At 37.4% G+C, this 6,137-nt stretch overlaps 1 non-coding gene across 1 annotated transcript; it reads right to left on the minus strand.

Moving 5' to 3' along the window:
• Positions 1–5,523: 5,523 nt before the first annotated feature.
• On the minus strand, positions 5,524–5,642 carry LOC120363701 (U5 spliceosomal RNA). The gene has a single exon (XR_005579156.1). It is a non-coding gene; the product is annotated as a U5 spliceosomal RNA (small nuclear RNA).
• Positions 5,643–6,137: the final 495 nt, after the last annotated feature.

The raw sequence follows: 6,137 nt of genomic DNA on the forward strand, positions 1-6,137 counted from the left end.
TGCCACTCACTATGGCACTTCTCATTACAACCACTGATATGTGTCCATCCTGTCAAAAGTAGGATCTAATCCTGAGCTCCCAGTATGACACCATTCCATGGAGAGATTGCCAACAGCCTAAAATCAGGCTGACTGATTTTATTGGACCATTCTATTGTGGAAGAGGCTGTGTTATTTTCTTACTGAGATAGACACTAACTATGGATATATTTAGTTCCCTGTCCCAATATGCTACATCTTTGCGTTTTCTAATGTCTTATCCCTCGAAATGGTATTCCACACAGCATGTCTTCTGAACAAGAAACTCATTTTATCACAAATGAAATGGCAATGGGCCTAAGCTCATGGAATTCAGTGATCTCTTGTTTCTGTTTTTGTTTTTGTTGTTTGTTTTGTTTTGTTTTGTTTTGTTTTGTTTTGTTTTGTTCGAAATGCAGTCTTGCTCTGTCACCAGGCTGGAGTGCAGTGGCACGATTGCAGCTCACTGCAACTTCTGCCTCCTGGTTTCAAGTGATTCCTCTGCCTCAGCCTCCCAAGTAGCTGGGACTACAGGTGTATGTCACCACGCCTGGATACTTTTTTGTATTTTAGTAGAGACAGGGTTTCACCATGTTGGCCAGGATAGTCTCAATCTCTTTATCTCGTGATCCACCTACCTTGGCCTCCCAAAGTTCTGGTATTACAGGCATGAGGCATCGCATCCACCCACTCTTTTAACAGTCTTCATAACTTGGAAGCAGCAAGCTTGAAAGAGTGGAGGAATGGCCAATTGAAGACCAGATGCATCATCATGTAGGGTAAAATAACTCACACAGCTCTTGTAATATCCTCCAGAATGTAAAAGATATTCTCAATCCAGTAACTAAATTTCTTCCATAGCTAGGATCAATGGAAATGTCAATCAAAGGTGGAAATGGGAATGATTTCTCTTATTGTTATTCCTGATTATCCACTAACAAAGTATATGCTTCCTGTAGCCCATGATTTTAGAGTCTTCTGTTCTAGAGGTTCTTTGTTCCAAAGGGATGCTTCACAAGTGGACACACAATTATTTCACTCAACTGGAATTTAAGACTGCCACCTGGCTCCTTTAGACTCCTCAGGCCAGCAAATCAATAGGAACACAAGGGTTGCTATACTGGCAAAGAGGACTGAGCCTGAGTATCAAGGAACAGCAGTTTTCTAATGCACAGTATGAACTAGGAATGGACATCTCTGGATTTCAAGAAATCCACTACATTTCATCTTGGTATTTCCATGCTCTGTGATGAAAGTAAATGGAAGACTATACAACCCAGTACAGTCTGTACCACTAATGGTCAGGATTCTCCAGAATACAGACTTGGATTACACTTCCAGGCAAGATGCAACTGAATGCTTGTTGAGAGCAAAGAGCATATGGAATGGGAAGTTGAAGCAGGTACTTGTAAATACTAGCTATGACTACATGTCCAGTTGCAAAAACAAGGATGGTAATAATTACAAGTATCTCTATCATAATTTATATGATTATGTTGTATATATTATAAACAACTGCTTTTCTTATCCTTCTTTTACTCTTTCATCTCCTTATCATTAAAAGTAAGATGTGTTAACAGCCTGTAGCTATAGCTTAGTTGTGAAGTCACTGGATAGCAAAGAGTAGAAAATTTCAGCTAGGAGAAGAATAAATGTCTCTCAAAGGCTAAAAGGGGACTTTGCATAATATTCTAATCAAGGATTGGCATTTTTTCATTTGTTTGTAGGATAATTGTTTCATGCTAGGCATAAGTGTGATTTGGTTATTACCATCTTTATAGATTAAGTATGGTTGAAGGACATGTGTTTTTGCCAAGTTGATAAGGGGTAGACTGTGCTGACATCATGTGTCAATGTGATGTGACTAAGCTGAGCTACACTTTCCAGAATCTTGTTACTTATGTGTTTCTGGTTAGGGTGGGCCACAAGAGAGATTCCCCTGAAGACTTGGAGGATGGAAGCAGAGCAACAGCCATTTGGCTGCTCACATACTGTTGCTGACTTACCTCCTTGGCAGCAGTCAGGCCTGGAACTGCCTCATTTTCTCCTGGATTATCCTGTTTTCATGGGGCAGCTATGTACATCTATCTCCATGACAAAAGGCCCAGCTTCTTCAGGACATGCATACCACAGAGGTCAGAGAGAACACATACCAACACAGGCTTCTGTCTATACGTAAAGTCTGCAGCTTTTACATGTGGTTTCTAGCTTGTTCTTGGTCTCCAACACCTTCCATCTTTCCTTACCAACTGCCCACTCTTCAAGCTCCAGCATCAGATAAGAATACAACAGCTTTCCAGAGACTGAGCAAACAGCTGCTGAAACTGCATAAGAAAACATCCTCTAAAACACATATATGATGATTTTGAACATGATTGGGCCCCAACTGATATACACAACAACTCAGAAACATCATGCTAGAAATCTTTAGATTACTAATCTCAATCATTTTATTGCCTTTGAAAATCCACCACACAAATGTCCAGTTGTCATGTGTCAGAAGTCATTTGTCTCACAAATGTGAAGCTCAGTTTTGGCAATGATTATTTCTTGACCAAACTCTCCTTGGCCAACTGTAGTCATGCTCTTCAGTGTCCCTCTTCTCAACTAGACCTCAACTGTGGCCTATAAGACTGCAAACTCTCAGCAAAAATGATTTTCACCCACTCCGTCTGTCCCTCTCACGTATGCCACACTGGGACTTGAACTAACACTGGTATACTTTCTAGAAGCTCAAGGCCACATCTCTAAGTTGATGACTCCAACCCCTTAATTTCTTGTCTGAGAAAGCTCACGGCCCCCAGGAGAATTTGCTGTGTTCCTGACAAAGCCTCAAAGGAGAAAATTCTCTCTCACACACTCTGTCTCTCTGTCAGTCTTTGTGAGAGGATAAGAAACTAAGTTCAATAGTTTCCATCCTCCAACTTCCGCAGCTGCCTCCTGTCAAAAAAATAGGATCAATTGTTCTCTTTTTCATTTCAATGCCAATTACCAAGCCCAGATGGCCAAGTCACATGGACCTACCTCCTGAGCTCCTTCCCTGGAGCACACCCCAGGCTGTGAAAAGTCTCCTGTCTTTTGTTTTGGTGAAGTTGTTTGGATCACATTGGACCCTATTCCCCACTGCAGTAGTTACTACTGAGTAAAATCTGACCTTCTTGCTTTACCTAGTGTCCATCTTTGTTTATCTTTGACGGTTAATTCTTTTTGTGGGCCTTCATAAGGAGCTACCATCCAGACCAGCATGTATACAGGAAATAGCATGACCCAAATGTAGACAAGGGGATGAGCATCAGTTGTAAATGTGTCTCCATTTAAAGGTGAACTGGAAAGCCTAGTTGGTTTTGAAGTTTTTTGGATATTTTCATAAACTACATAAAATTAAACCTGCAATTCCTTGGTCATATCTAAGTAATTTAAAATAAATCTGAGAAGCAACAAGAAGAGGAGCAGATGGCTAAAACACAATTACTATCATTACTATTTCAGGGGTCACTATATCCTTCAAACCTGACTAAGCCTTACCAGAGGATCATTGGAATTCTGAAATTATTCATTATCTGAACTCAAGAACATTTTCCAAAATATTAGGAATAACAGGAGTCTACAATGTCATACTTCCAAGTGTAGCCAATCTTATTTACACATAAAATATAAATACATTAAAAATATACATAAATATTTCAAAGGAAAGTAGACAGATAGGGCCCTTGGTCTTGCTACATATAATGATGTTTAGTTTTCAAAAATAAAAATAAAAAAATTAATGTAGATTATTTTACAATGCATTGAGGATAATTTTCTTTTTAATTTTCCTTCCATAGATTAACAGAAAGGTTTTTATTTAAGGGAAGGTACCTCTTGCTTTCCCCATTAATAAGCACACTTCTGTAGATTTGTGGTTTGCTACAGTGAAATTACAGAAACATATTTAAATTTGGTTTACTTCAGTGAAATTACAGGTAAATATTTAAATTTTGTATACATCAGTGCGAAGTTGCACCATATCTCCTGGTCACATTCTTATCCTATAAATTAAACTATTCTGACCTACAGCAAGTGTCCTTGTAGGCTTGCCTCACTCACTAGAATGTCAAATGTTAGATAGGTAAGTCTGACTAAAAAGCAGACATGCTGACTCCTTGGCTAATGACTTCTTAAAAGTCCCTGTTGGATCTGATGCAATAAACATTAGTGGTCTTGTCACTTTCTTTTCCTATTGATTTTCTGAATATCGCTTTCTTTAACTTAAAAGGTCAGTGAGAAACAGAGTTTGTAGATAATGTTCAATGAATGTGTATGTGTATGCGTGTGCATGTGTTTTGATCAGATAAGGTTTACTTTTAAAACAAAATGATGAATAGTGTTTTTTAAATTTTAATTTACAATTTGGTCTAAAATAAAATAATTCTAGTGGTCTTTGATTTAGTATTCATGTCAACATAAGACTTTTCAACTTATGTTTAGTAGCATGAAGGACCATAACAAGGCCTGTGTACATTTCTGCAAATTAGTGGGGAAAAACCCAGAATAGGACTTAGTTAAACAATAACTAGAATAGCTTATGTCACTGACTGGATATTTCTGTAAATAAAAAAAATTAATCTGCTGTAGCCTAGGCTATATTTATACTTACCACATGTGAAAGTCCTTTTTTTTAGAGGGAACATTATCTCCACTTGTAAAATTTAATATTTGTAACCCCAGTCTTAGACGTTGAATTTTTTTTTAGTTAGGATATAACTTATTTTTATTTTGAGCACCTATTCCACAAAAGTACAATGTTAGTTATTTCTGGATAAATGAAATCATTTAAGTGAATTGGTTCAGGATAAACATTACTTTACTTCCTCTCTCCAAAATGATGTCTAAGTTCTAGAGGTAATTAAACTTGCAGTCACATTAGTAAAACCGTGGAGATACAGAATGGGTAGAGGCAGAAAATGAGTATTAACTCTTTGGAGCTAGCTGTTGTTGTCATATGACAAAAATGTTCCCCAACCATTCGTAGGGGTCGCCAAAGGGAAAGTGTATTGCATGTTAGATGAGACTTCAGGCAGTGACCTTGCAGATAGGGGCAAACATACTCTGTGACCCAAGTTGTAAAAAGTCTGCTCAGGTGAGGGTCTGCCCAGAGTAGGACAAGGCAGTAGACTTTAGACACCTGCTTATCTGACTCTTACTCGCATGTTCCATGAGACGGTAAGGGATTCATTGTGTTGGTGAGATTAGAAAGTGGATGTTAGTGCAGACACAGCCTAATCATTTTGGCTCTCTCTTGTACAATGTACCTTTTTACAGTTTGTGTGATTTTTCTCTTAATTCTATTTCCCTTATGAAGTAAGACAGAAAAGAAGATGCTGTGTGCTAGAATTATGGTTTGTTTGTTTTTTTTTTTTTAAGTTATCTTGAGCATGGTTTGTGGGAATTTCAAATAAAGACATAAGGAGATGAAAATTTGGCTCTTGGACAAAGCATCTTTTCATAATCCCACTTTTTTTTATGAGCCCTGCCTAAGCAGGACATCAAAAAATTCAGTTATAAACTCATAATTGTTCCTCTCCATGGAAATCTTCAGTAAAAAAAAAAAAATATTTATTTGTTATAAAGAGAAACCAGAGCATATAATCCCACTTTCTATATGTGGTTTGACCCTTCCTTCACTCCCCCTTGGTTCAAAATAAAAGCAAGAGGAAAAAATGATGCTCAGTCTAATGACATCAACATTTTGTCATTCAGCAGTTTAATGATCCATTCATTGATTAACTAAACAAATGAAACAAATGATTAAGTGACACCTACTATGTGTTAGGATTTGGGTTAGATTTTTCCAGAAAAAATAACAAACAAAAATCAATAAGATTCATGATCTCATGATGTCTACTGTTTAGTGGAGAGGATAGGTATTAGTAAAATTATTAAAATAACACATGTTAAATTTGCAACTGAAATAAACACACTTTAAACACATTATCAAGGAAATTGAGTCTGCTTGAGTTTTTAAAGGGAAAGAAGTGGGATTGCAAGGAAGATAATCCTTATAAAAATGATCCCTGAGATGAGGTTAGCAGGATGACTAGTTAACTGGAAGAGAGACTAGAGAGAAAGAATTTCAGTCG

This window comes from Saimiri boliviensis, chromosome 3 (assembly GCF_048565385.1).
Source record: "Saimiri boliviensis isolate mSaiBol1 chromosome 3, mSaiBol1.pri, whole genome shotgun sequence".
NCBI classification, from domain to species: Eukaryota; Metazoa; Chordata; class Mammalia; order Primates; family Cebidae; genus Saimiri; species Saimiri boliviensis.